Raw genomic sequence first — 14,081 nt, forward strand, 5'->3', positions numbered from 1 at the left:
ATGGGCCCTGACAATATTCCAGCAATAGTACTGAAGACTTGTGCTCCAGAAATTGCAGCGCTCCTAGCCAAGCTATTTCAGTACAGCTACAACACTGGCATCTACCCGGCTATGTGGAAAATTGCCCAGGTATGTCCTGTACACAAAAAGCAGGACAAATCCAACCCAGCCAATTAACACCCCATAAATCTACTCTCAATCATCAGTAAAGTAATGAAAGAGGTCACCAACAGTGCTATCAAGCAGCACCTGTTTAGCAATAACCTGCTCACTGATGCCCAGTTTGGGTTCTGCTTGGGCCACTCAGCCCCTGACCTCATTACATCTTTGCTTCAATCATGGACAAAAGAGCTGAACTTCTGAGATGAGGTAAGAATGACTGCCCCTGACATCAAGGCAGCATTTGACCGAGTGTGGCATCAAGGAGCCCTAGCAAGAAGTCCCCTTCATTGGGAATCAGGGGGAAACCTCTCCACTGGTTGGAGTCATACCTAACACAAAGCAAGATGGATATGGTTGTTGGAGGTCAGTCATCTCAGCTCCAGAACATCACTGCATAAGTTCCTCAGGGTAGTGTCCTCAGCCCAACCATCTTCAGCTGCTTCATCAATGACCTTCCTTCCATTGTAAGGTCTGAAGTGCGGATGTTTGCTGATGATTGCACCATGTTCAGCGCCATTCGCAACTCCTCAGATTCTGAAACAGTCCATAATCAAATGCAGCAAGACCTGGACAATATCCAGGCTTGGGCTGACAAGTGGCAAGTAACATTTGCACTACACAAGTGCCAAACAATGACCATCTCCAACAAGAGAAATCTAACCATCGCCTTTTGACGTTCAATGGCATTACCATCACTAAATCCTCACTATCAACTTCCTGGGGGTTACCGTTGGCCAGAAACTGAACTGGACTAGCCATATAAATACTGTGGCTACAAGAGCAGGTCAGAGACTTGGAATCCTGTGACGAGTAACTCACTTCCTGACTTTCCAAAGCCTGTCCACCATCTACAAGGTACAAGTCAGGAGTGTGATGGAATACTCTCCACTTGCCTGAATGAGTGCAGCTCCCAAAACAGTCAAAAAGCTTGACACCATCCAATACAAAGCAGGCCACTTGCTTGGCACCACATGGACAACATTCACTCCATCCACCACTGCAGGAATTCACCAAGGCTCCTTAGACAACACCTTCCAAACCCACAGCCACTGCCACCTAGAAGAACAAGGGCATCAGAAAGATGGGAATACCTGGAAGTTCCCCTCCAAGTCACTCACCATCCTGATTTGGAAATATATCACTGTTCCTTTACTGTCACTGGGTCAAATTCTTGGAATTCCCTCCCTAACAGCACTGTGGGTGTGCCTACACCACATAGACTGTAGCAGTTCAAGAAGGCAGCTCACCACCACCTTCTCAAGTGCAACTTGGGGTGGGCAATAAATGCTGCCTCAGCCAGTGAAACCCACATCCTGTGAATGAATTAAAAAAAAATGGAACTTAATGTAAACAAATCTCCAAGACTCAAGGGATTGAAAGAAATAGGTGAGGAAATAGCAAGTGCATTATTCATAATTTTTGAAAACTCTCTGGATTCAGGAATTGTGTCATTGAATTGGAAAAGTGTCAGGTGATCATTTTTCTATTTTGCAGAATCAAAACGTCAGATCGATATGTCAAGAATGTCTGACAAGTCTTCAGTAAACTGGCAATGGGTCAGCATATGTAGTTTACTTTGTACAAAGGAAGACAGGAGTACAAGTGCAAAAGCTCTCTGACAGGGAATGATTTGCAGCTTCTTTGTTTTTATAGCTTGGAAAAGGAATGAAAATAAAGAAATAACTTTTTGAATTTGTCTTTTTTGCCATAACCTTGTCTCACAAGGAACATATTTTCAAGGGGGATTAACTAGCCCATTCTGGTCCTATTAATAGCAGTGAAAAGAAAGACTTGCATTTCTGTAGCATCGGTCACGATCTCAATATATCCCAAAGCACTTTATAACCAATGATGGATTTTTAAAGTGTAGTCACGGTTGTAATGTCAGCCAATTTGTGCACATCAAGCTGCCTCAAATAGCAATCTGATAATGACCAGATAATCGTTTGTTTTTGTAATGTTGATTGCGGGATCAAATATTAGCCAGGATTTCATGGTTAACACTCCTGCTCTGGGATCTTTGATATCTACCTGAGAAGGCAGATGGAGCCTCAGTTTAACATTTCATTTGAAAGCTGGCATCCCCAACAATGCAGCTCTCACTCAGTGCTTCACTGCAGTGTTGGCCAATATTTTTGTGCTCAAGTCTCTGGAATGGAACTTAAACCCAAAACTTCTGAGCAGCAAGAGTGCTGCCCACTGAATCACAGCTGAAGCTGATGGCATGGAGAAAGTATCTAAAGCAGGTTGCTGTAGAGTGCAAAGCACAACTGACAGCACCTGAATGATATTATGAGCTTTCTCTTGTTAGATTTGATATTCTGCACCACCTTTACACATATCCTCAGTGTTCCATTCCTCTGAGGGGTATTCTTAATGTTTGGGGGAATATAGGCAGCTGCCTTGCCTTGGCCATAAAAAAGACTCCGCAGCAAGTTTATAAAGTGTACAGGACATCCAGAAAGCTGCTAAGGTATCTTTAGACTCATTTCATATCATACTAAAGTTATATTCCACATGGAATATAGTCTATTCCAATGGATAAAACATCTTTCCTAAATAGGTCACAGTGTGCTTGACTTCAGTGTGTCTTGAAGTCATATTATGACCAGGTGAGAAGGGGTGAACTAGCACCCTTTTATTCAGCCTCCTTGGTTGGTCACAACAAAGGTTTAAGTTTCTTTTTCATGAGGATATAGCTTTTCCAAATCAGAATACATCTAACTATTTAAGCTGTGAGCAATAAGGAGCCAATTTAACAAGGTTTTCTTGAATCAAAGAAAGAGCAAAATTATTAACCACTAAGCCCAAGGGAAAGAAGTAATAAAAACGTCTCACACACACAGATATCAGAAAAAAGGGAAGTTAGAGTCCAGTAAAAAAAACTTAAAAGAATATACGGTTAAGCTTCCATTGATTGTCCTTGAGGCATAGATTTTTAAACATTACGGCCGATTATGGATTCGTTGATTTCGTGGATGCAGTCAGATGGAGAAGATATTGCAATTATTAAGAGGTCTCAGTTCGCTGGTAGATTTTTTGTAAAGTTATCTTCCGAACCAGGTAATTCACTTGTTCCAAAAGAAAGGCAGGGGAGAGAGAGCGAGAGAGAGAGAGAGAGCAGCCCTCAGCATGTTTCCTCGGCTGAAAGCTTTCTTGCAATCTCTCTGCAGTGGTTGCAGCCTGTGAGATACTTCACCTATTGTGTATTTCCTTGGGGTTTGAGGTGAGTTTGTGGTAGCCACTGTTTCAATATCCAGCACTTTGCACTTTACTGGCTCTTCCCTAGACAGTGATGAGTTTTGATGGGTCTCTGAATTATAGGCTATGTCACTCTCTTCGCACTCCCCTGAGGGTGACTTGTTTGTCATTCACCTTCACCTTGGAAGGTGGCCTTGCATTTTTAAGTAGTTTCTTCTGTCTCATTTCAAATTGCAAAATTTCCAGTCAGTTGGAAGTTTGAAAATCTGTTTTCAAAATTAAAGGGGCTTAGCCTCCTGACAGCACCTGTATTTTTCACGAAAGTGGCTAGGCAGTTATAGCCTTTGATGGGACAATGAAGAGAAAAATGGAAAAATACTTATGGTTTTTGTTATTGCCACTGATACAATCAGGTGAGGAGGGGCCTAGTGGTTCTCCTCTTTTCCCACTTCTCGTTTGACCACAACAGGTTTTTTTGAAAAGGGTATTCTTGACAATTCAGTGAGCATTTAACTGTCTACATACGGTGATCATAAAAGACACAGGGCGGAATTTTCCGTGCCCGCTGGTGTCGGGCTTGTTCAGCAGTGTGAGTGGACAATATGGTGAGAAGGCCAAAAATCAGTTTCGCAGTGTTGTGAAACCAGTTTGCGATCATCCACCCTGCCCATCAACGCAGCAGGCTGCGTTTCCCGCTGTCAGACAGCAGGAACTTCACTGTAATAAATCTGCATATCATTAAAAGGCCAGCCAGCTGGAATCATCCCTGACACTGGGTCATCTGCCAGGTCAGCGGGAAAACACGGTGGTGCGGAACATGCCTTGACATGTGTGATGTGCAGAAGTCAGCACTTACAGCCAGGGCCTTGTTTACATTGTGGACGTCCGAGCAGCAGAAGATGCTGGAGCCCACCAGCAAGGAGGCCCTGGAGGAACATCCATGGCTTGCTAGCTGGATTCTCATGGACATGGTTCCACCGCAAAGTAGCTCGCGTCAGGTGGAAAGTCACCGTTGAGGGTCTGCTTACAATGGATGATGGTCGAGGGGGTGGTGGAGAGGAAGGTCCAGCTGTGTTTGAGAGGGGAAGATATACCAGGGGGGTGGGAGAGGAAGGTCTAGGATTGACTGGGAGAGGAGGGTGTAGGAGGGTGGGAGATTGAGAGGGGGGATCAAAAGTGTCAGGGGAGTGAGGTTGGGAAGGAGGGAATGAAGGTGTCAGAGGACAAGGTTTGGAGTGGGGGGTGAAGGTGTCAGGGTAAGGTTGGGTGGGGGGAATGAAGGTGTCGGGGGGGAGGTTGGGAAGGGCAAGGGACTACAGAAGGATCAAGGGTTAATGGGGGAGAAGACGGCAACTGGGAAGGTAGGTGTAAGGGGGGAGTGGAAGGTGTAAGGGAAGGAGTTCAGAAGGGGGAAGGAGTGTGGAGAGGGGCAAGAGTCCAGGGGGAGAAGGGAGTGGAATGTGGAGAGGGGGAGGAGTCTGGGAGGGAGGAAGGAGTCCAAGGGGGAGGAGGGAGTGCAGAGAGGTGAAGGTAAGGGTGGAGGAACTAGTAAGGGTGGAGGATGGAGTTGGGAAAGGGGAAGGAGTAAGGCTGGAGGAAGAAGTAAGGGTGGAGGAAGGAGTCCGGAGAGGGAAAGAGTAAGAGTGGTAGAAGAAGGAAGGGTATCTGAAGAAGTCAAGAAGCGGGAGGGACTAATGCGGGGGGTAGTCCAGGGTGGGGGGAAGGAATTCCTGGGTGGGAGTCTGGGGGTTAGTAGTTCCAAGGGGGGGAGGAGTTTCAAGGGAGCACGGTACCCGGAGGGAGTGGATATCCAGGTGAACGTGCAAAGGAGGGCTCATGACTGCCTCCTGGAGAGGGAACTGAAGGTGGGCGTGGTAAGAGGAAATGGTGAGAATGACCGAGGGCAGAGTGAGGCGGTGGTAGGGTGAGGGTGTGATGGTATCGGTAGAAGGGACAGAAAGGGTGGTTGGTGGAGACACTGAGGGGGTGGGATGGAGGAGGTCAGGGAGATGAATGTGGATGGGAGTGGGGTTTCAGGAAGGAAGGGAATGTGCACGTTCACCTGGACATCCCCAAAATAAAATGGTTGTGGCTGGTAGGTCAAGGAGGGGAGATCGAAGGTGATGCCATTGGGGGGGTCGACAATGATTGGGGAAAGAAAATGGGTGACTGGGGGAGAGTAAAGGGCTGGAGACCTAAAGACAAATGTTAGACGCACCATGCTCGCCAAATTGAAACTGCATGGGAGTGAGATCAGTGGGTGGGCAGAGATGCAGGTCAGCTCAGATGGTAAACTGAAAGAGAACCCCAGCAGACAGCATCGAAAATGCTCAGGGCATTGAAATGAGCATGAAGGAGGGAGGATCCACCCGCGTGGGAGAGTGCTTGTACGAGGCTCTGAAAGGCCCCATCACACACACACTTCTCCCTCCCGAATCACTCGTGGTCCAGCTGCATACAGCTGAACTGCTAGTGGGGAGTATGCAAGGGAAGGACTCAAGAAGCTCGTCAATGAAGCTGAAAGACACCATTGCACATTATTTAGTGAAAGGGAATACATTTTCAAATTCTCAAGTGACAATATGTTTACCCGTGTAACCAACTGTGACTAGAATTTCTTTAGCTTTGAATGCCTTAGACTTCTTGCTGTTGCCCTGGCATCTGCAGCAGGGTTGTGGACAGCCTGTTCAATGGTTGGTCTTGTTGCCTCTGACGCCTTCGGCTTGGGCCCTCTGGAGAGCCGCAGCCTTGGGGACCCCGGCTTGATTTAGCTGTCCTCCTGTACGCCAGCTGCTCCCTTGCGGTGACAGAGGACAAGGTTGAGGTAGTCACAGGCAAAGGGGATGCAGGGGGAGTGCACAGCCTCTTGAATTCCTGAGTGAATGGCCCAGGGCTGTCCAGCTGCCGAACCTCCTCCCTTCAGTTGCTCAAGAGCTCCAGACCGACTCCATAAGGAGAGGGAGAACCAAGAGGTGCATTAAAGTGCCCCAGTTCCCTCTCGCGTCGCCACTGCAGGAACTCACCCATGACTACTATGATGAAGTGCAAGTCTGCATGCATCTCTGAGTTCTACTGGACCAGGGTCTCCATGGCATCCACCATTCTCCCCATTAAGACTTCCATACACGCACATGTGGGCACCAGTTCATCAGAGGGCGCACTCCTCCGACTCCCATGCCTCTCTGTTCAGGGCTTCCAATAGCTCTGCTTGATGTTCTCCCCCCTTCTACTGACTCTCCACAATGAGTTGGAAGGCCAAATGCAGAGGTTCATCATCTGACTCAGACCTCACAGGTGCCTTTTCACCAGCAGTTCTCCGGGTGTCAGGGTGCCCAGCTGTACCTACCTCCTCCTGCTACGGATACATGTCCATGTGATGACCACTAAATTGTGAACACGAGCCTGCTCTTGATCTAGGTCTCACTGAGGTGTGTGTGTCTGCGCTGGTGGAGGGTGTGGGTCAGCGCTGTGATGGGCTTCAAGGCTGCTTATTTCCAGCTCCTCAATGGAGGAGGTGTCCTCTTTGCTGGAGGTGAGAACCTGGATGGAGCTGAGGGACTGGCTGGCTGAGGGTGTCAGTCGCTTGACAGAGCTCCCTGTGACCCAAAGTAGGGGTATTTAGTGTATGGCAGCAGAGTCAAAAGCAGGAGAGAGAGCACTCATATTTGCATTGAGAGAAGGATGATGGGATGCAGGATCCTCACAAAGGTCTTTGCCAGCAACCCCACTGTCACCGCAAGGTACAGTCCACATCCTCACCAGTCAGTGTGATGGCACGCTCCTCAAAGTGAGTGAGGGGTCTAATATGGGCCACTCCATCCCCCGGTCTTGGACCTCTCCTTGCTGTTGTGAGCCAGCTTCTCCTGCATGATAACAGATGGAGAGAGTGTGAGCAGGACACATGGCACTGAGTGGAATGTTTGTGTGGTGAGCGGAGCCATGGACAGGATGAGGACACGAGTTCCAGAGGATATGAGCCTGATGTAGATGTGAGGGTGTGTGAGAGCATTACTGGTGCTGTCCCTTGAGGTGTGAGATCCCTCCGGATGTGTGGTGAGTTTGTGAGTGTGTGAGTGGAGAGTGATGAGAGGAGTGGATTATTCTGGCAGAATGGATGAGACCATTCATCCCATTGCGGCACTGGGTGGCTGTCCTCTTTTGCAGGCCATTGGTGTTGAGCTCTGCTGTCACTGCCTCCCATGCTAGATTAGCCCCTCCAGCAGCCAGAACAGGGGTAGCGGACATCCCGGCGAGCCTCCAGTGCATCCAAATGGTTCTCGAGCGATGCGTCACTACACCAGGGAGCTGCAGTCTTTTTGCATTTCGGGACCATATCTTCTGTGCAGCCGTCCTGGGCTGGATGTACTGAGAGGTGTGCACGCGACTAGTGTGAGGAAGCAGCGACGTGATGGCGTGGTGGGTGAATCAGAGCCCGTCCACCATCAAAACAGCGTGTTTCCAGGAAAGCTTGATTAATGGGGCAGGATTGGAATGATACGGTGCGAAAACCCACCATTGTGGCCGACAGGAAAAATGTTCCTTTTCCCGCCCACTACCACACTTAGTACAAGTCTGAGGTGGTCATTGCCAGTGTGAGAGATGGATGAGGGACCCAGTATTCCAGCTAGGTGCCCACCCGTCAATGGCAAGCAGAGAGGTCCAGAGCAACCTCACGCTGGCGCACGAGCTGCTTCTTGAATCTGTGGGCTCCTCTCAGGGCACTAAGGATGACAGCAGCAGCTCCTCTGCCCCTCTGCCGGTGACCATGGCATCTGATGAGGCTGCAATGACAAGGGAGATGCCAGCTGTGGCATTGGCCGCTCCCTCCCAGGCGGAGCCAGCACAGGCTCCACTAGCCAGAGGACACCCGCCAAGGTCAACAAGGCCAACAAGACAGCAGAGTCAGCAGGCTGTCTCCAATGTCGGTGCCAGCGAGAGAGGGGCACCAAGACATAGAACTCAGAAATGTAAGTTTAAGGCACCGTAAGTATAAGTGGGACTGATCACGGGTGATCTTCTGTTCTGAAATGTTTTGTTTATGTTTACTTGTGTGGGAATGAACACCAGAGATGGTAATGTTAATTTGTTTTGATGATGAAAATTACATAAATTTTGTTTCTGTCATTATGGCCTGATCATGAGTCACGTTTTTTTTGTACGCCAGTATGGGCGTGAGTCGTTCTAAACTTTATTGCACAGGCACTGAGTGGACTTGGGGTTCAAGTGGGATGGTCATTTCAGACATCGTGGATGGAGGTGGCAACCCTGGCATGAGGTAAAAACAGATCTTTGGCGCCCTAGCTGAAGGAGCATTGGATCAAGGCACCTCTGGTGTCCCTGCCTCCCTGAAGGATACCGAGGTCTGCCTCCACAACCTGAGCGTTCTCCTCACCATGCTCCTCTTCCGACTCACTATCGAACTCATCATCTGTGGTCTATGGAGCTGCATCAAGATGCTCCTCCTCCAGTGGGACCCACGTGCCCATGCCAGATTGTAGAGAGCACAGCCTGCAACCACTATCAGTGACACCCGCTCTGAGGGATATTGTAGTGCTCCCCCTGAATTGTCCAAGCATCGGCAACGCAACTTCAGATGGCCAATCTTCTCTATCACTGCCCATTTAGAGGCATGTCTCATATTGTAACACTGCTCTGCCTCCGTTCTTGGGTGGTGGAGAGGCATCATGAGCCACCTTTTAAAGAGATAGCCTTTGTCACCCAGCAGCCATCCACCCAGCCGGGCTGGAGCACTGAAGATCCTTGGCACCTGAGAGCATCTCAGGATATAAGCGTCATGGGAGTTGCCAGGGTACCTTGCACAGACTTGTAGAATCTGTATTCTGTGGTCACACATGAACTAAACATTTATCGAGTGGAAGCCCTTCACGTTGACAAAGGCACCCGGCTGACCCGCTAGTGCCTTGATGGCCTCATATGTGCAGTCCATTGCACCCTGGATGCGGGGGAACCCAGCAATCACTGCGAAGCCTCTGGCTCACCCAGCCTGGCTGGCCTCGCCCATACGGAAATAAATAAATGTCATTACCCGCCTGAACAGAACCAGCTTGACACAACTGTGGACGGCTGATTGGGAGACTCCACAAAGATCCCCCACTGACCACTGGAAAGAGCCAGAGGCATAGAAGTTTAAGGCCACTGTGGCCTTTCCACCCATGCAGCGCAAGGTGATATCAGGCCCAGTCATATAACAAATGGAGATCACGATCTCCTTGGAGAGGGGGAGCCTACTTCGGTATTGCACCTCAGACATATTGAGTTAGCTGCATCGCTACCTGTGAACCCTAGCAGCAGGATGGTAGTGTCTTCTGGGGCCCCTTCTGCTTGTCCTGCATCCCTTTTACCTGCGCCTCTCCTCCCACAGGGTCCCTCCCATGGAAGCTGCATTACGACACCTGACCTCCTCGCCTGACACAGTCACATGAGGGGACATGTTTTGTTACCTTTTTATTTTCTTTATTATTTTTTGTTATACCTCTTCATCTGATGCAACTCTCACTCGTGCACACGCACCAAGTTCACGCTGGGCCAGCTCGCTCTCCACCCACCCCCACCCACCCCTCCCCACAACGCACAGACAGCTGCTCAGAGCTGCCACTCACATTTCACGCTAGGCAGGCCTTAATTGGCCCGCCAGCATGAAATCGCGGTGTGGTGCCAATCGCAGGAGGTGGTCGGCTTCCCAACCACCCCGCCTGCCCCCCCCCCAAACCCCCCCAAGCCTGCCTGTCAAGGGCAAAAGTCTACCCATAGACTTTAAACAGACACCAGGGGCAGAATGTTCTGCCTGTTGGGTGGGCTGGCCCGACCCAATCTCTGGCGGGCGGGGAGCTGATCCCCCCCCCCCGGAGAAGCAGCCCCCGCCGCCATTTTATGTGGGCGGGTCAAATAAGGCCCGCCTAGCGTGACGTCCGGTGGGGAGCACTATGCGCTCCCTGAGTGGGCGGGGGGGGGATTCCCCAAAAGCGAGAGTGCGCTGTTTCGCGCATGCGCACGAAAGAGCTCACATCTCCCTGAGGCTAAGTGCTGCCTCAGGGAGATCGCTCACACTTTTAAAAAGATTAAAAATAGCAAAAAAAAAATTCCCTAACATGTCCCCCTCATGTCACATGAGATGGGACATGTTCGTAAATTATAGCAAAACTTTATTAAACTTTTTAAAACCCTGCGTGAAACCTCATCCCACCACTGGATGAGGTTTCATGTTTTTTCTATTGCCCGCCAAGGCTCCTGGCCAACCCTCCAATCTTAAGGTTGGACGGGCAGGTCCTTTAATTGTTTAAATGATCCTGTCAATGGCCTCGATTGGCCATTGACAGGTCGGCAGGCGGACAGCTGATTTTGCTGTGTCCCCGCCTTCCTGAAGATTTAAGTGGGGCGGGAAGATGTCAGGGGTTCCTCCCAATGTCATCCCGCGTCATTTTACGAGCCGGTGAGTGGGCCCCGCCCCCTGCTCGCTGACAGCAAAATTCTGCCTGAGGCAAAGCACATTTGACCTTACAAATTAAAAATAAGGTTCCTTTCAATATGTTTCCTTTGCAGACATAGTGGTAGGCTGGTTAAATCTTAAATGCCTCCTGACTTACACACAAAAACTCCTTTCTGTTAATACCAAGCTTCCCTTTTGAATGTAAGTTTTCCATTGTAGGTTTCACTGAGTTTTTTTAATTTTACCTCTCCTTACAATAATCCTTTCATTCCACCAATGTTATTAATAATATAAACACATTGCTTGGCATCTCCCAGCTAGGTGCAAGATTTTACCCATTCTTTTGAATGGTTTATTCAACAAATGTCAAATTTACACTTTACATGCTCCTCCTCAAGTTTATCTAATTAATGTCTCAAAGCTACTATACATCAAAGCACCCAGGCTAGCTGTCTTTAATCCAGTTAAGCCACACACATATATAGACACACACATAGACACAGACACTGCTACAATTCCAATTGAAAAACAAGTTCCAATAACATTATAGACATTAATATCTCCTCATGACACAGCCATCGTGGGGCTGGAAAATCCAAGCCCTGGTTTCCTAACGGCCACAGAAAAATGACCTTACATGAATATTTCTAAATCACAATTGGTCATTGTTACTTCAAATTCCTGTCCACGAATGAACAACATTGGATTTTCACAGGCAAACATGTGTTAACCTGCAGATCTCACAAAAACCCAATGCAGGAACAATTACAGATTTCTACTGCAGGTTTTTGGGGTTTTTTTCCTACCAAATATGACCTGACTAGCTTATCTTTTAAAGCAAAGATTTATTTTTTTTCTTTATCTTTATGAGGTTGAAGGTGGCCATCTGCATGGTTTGGTAGAGGAACTAAAAATTGATGATTTTGTGGAGATTAATGGGGGGTCACCAGCTGCAATGCCTTCTTGACACACAAATCTTGGCCTATCTCTTGTCCAACGCCAACCTACTCCACTTCTACATACAGTTAAAGAAGCTTTGAAGTCAGGAATGTCAGAAATGTCCAAATGTAAATAATGTTAAGTTCAGAGAAGTAAAACTAACAGTTGACGAGTCACCCTGTTTCATTTTTTTGACTTGTTCTCTGTGATTATTCTAGGCTTTTTATGTTTCTTAGATATATTTTGAAATTTTTGTAAACAAGCCTGGGTGCATTCAACACCTAATAAATCCCTCTTTAGTGGAAAAAGGTTATTAGATTCACCCTGAATTAAAGCCAATTCCTGCAGCACTTAATGTTCTAAGTTGGGTCTAGGTCAACAGTGCTCACTACAGGGTACTTCTTATCAAATTCAATGTGCATGGGTATTTTCCTGTACAATCTGCATCCATACTCATCACCAAAATCTTCACCAAACTACCCCCTTCTGTTGATTCACTTATATAGCACCTTTCACAATCTCAGGATATTCCAAAGTGCTTTACATCCAATTAAGTGTTTTTAAACTGCAGGCACTGTAAGAAACATAGCAGCCAACATATGCACAAAAAAGTCCCACACACAACAATTATTTAAGTGACCAGATAATCTGTTTTTGTGAAGTTGGTTGAGGGATTGAGCAAGACTCCCCCTTCCGCTTCTTCAAATTGTGCCATTGGATCTTTTATATCCACCTGAGGGAGCAGATGGGCCAAGATGAGGAGAAAGGTGGCACCTTCAGCATTGCAGCAATGCTTCAGCGCTGCATTGAAGGGTCAGCCAGGATTTAGTGCACAAATCTTGGAGTGGGACTGATCCTCAATGATAATCAGCCAGCACTCCAGAATGTTTATCATCCCTACATTTCTACCATCAAACCTCCCTATCCTCTTTTCCCAGCAGTATGGGCTATTAGCTTGGATTTGCGCAATCTCTTATGGAAAGGATAGTGTCTTTGGAAATGCTTACCTCAAATAGGCAGGAGATTTATTTAAATATTAATTTGGAGACCTGGGAGAAGATCCTTTTTAATCCTTTACTGGGCATTCAGAAATGTTAGACTTAAGTATTGATGAAAAATAGACATGCTTTTGAAGCTTTTCATCTTGCACTCCTCAGGACAGATGCAAGAATGCCAAATTTCAATGGGAACAACAATTTATACTGCATGAGAAAAGGGTACTGGTTAGATGGCAAGTCCACTCTGATTGGATGAGGTGTTGCCAAGGAGAGTGCACGAGGGAACTATTGTTCCCCAGGCTCTTGCTTAGTTGAAAAAAGATGGAATGCCTGGACATGTTCCTTTTGACTGCAGAGGATCAGCCCCTGTGCATGAATACATGTAGCTTTTAGCAAGCGTAAGTGAGCCACGTTGAAAACCCAACTGATAAGCTTAAATTGATTCTTAGTGTAATTCTTAGCACACTCAGGATTGTTCAGCAAGTGCTGGCCAGTCATGGAAGCACATCTAATGTTAGACATTATGTTCTGAGTTTTGCAAGCACGGGCTGGTTGAGTATGGTCACTACTCTGCCTAATGCAAACAACCAAAGGGGCATGCTATTGATTTGATGTACATATCAATGGCCTATGTACCTGGAATCGCTCTGGCACTGAAATTTATACACCACATTATACATTTGAATGGTGAGCAGCACGTCTTTTGGCTTGACGGCAATAACCTGTTAGTGGAAAATGCCACTCGAGTTAGTTATCAGTCGAGCTTGAAACATGGCTCAATTATGCTTTTCTCACTCAGTATAAATTGTTTGCCCCTTTGCTTCTCAATTTATGTCAATGAACAAACCTTGGGGCAGGCCAGGAAATGTGCATCAAAGTCTCCCATAGAAACAGGAAGGAGTTTCATTAATGTATGCAACCTGGGGTCCTATAATGTACATAGAACTTCAATACAACTTTGAACTGCAAACATGCAAAGTCCACATCATAAAAGCCCCACCCTTGTGGACTGTCAATAAAGTGGTCAAATCTGCCTTCCTCAAAGGGGTCACTCACAAATTCCTTCCGGTAATAGTTTTCAATCTTCCTGCCCAAGACCACTCCTTCTCAGGCCCCTCCAGTCCAAATACCGACAGCTCTGCCACCCACCATCCACCCTCCCTAAGACAAAGCTATAGGCTTGCAGTTGCAGTTGCAGTTCAGCTCTGCAGAGAAATTGCCAAATCTTTCAGCCTCCAGTTGGCAAGCTGTCAGTGCTAACTGAGCTCCAAGAGGCAGTCTGCATTCCAAATTCAACTTCCCTCACTATTTTTGGTGTTTGCTAGACTTTTAGA

Source organism: Carcharodon carcharias, chromosome 25, assembly GCF_017639515.1.
Source record: "Carcharodon carcharias isolate sCarCar2 chromosome 25, sCarCar2.pri, whole genome shotgun sequence".
Taxonomy (NCBI): Eukaryota; Metazoa; Chordata; class Chondrichthyes; order Lamniformes; family Lamnidae; genus Carcharodon; species Carcharodon carcharias.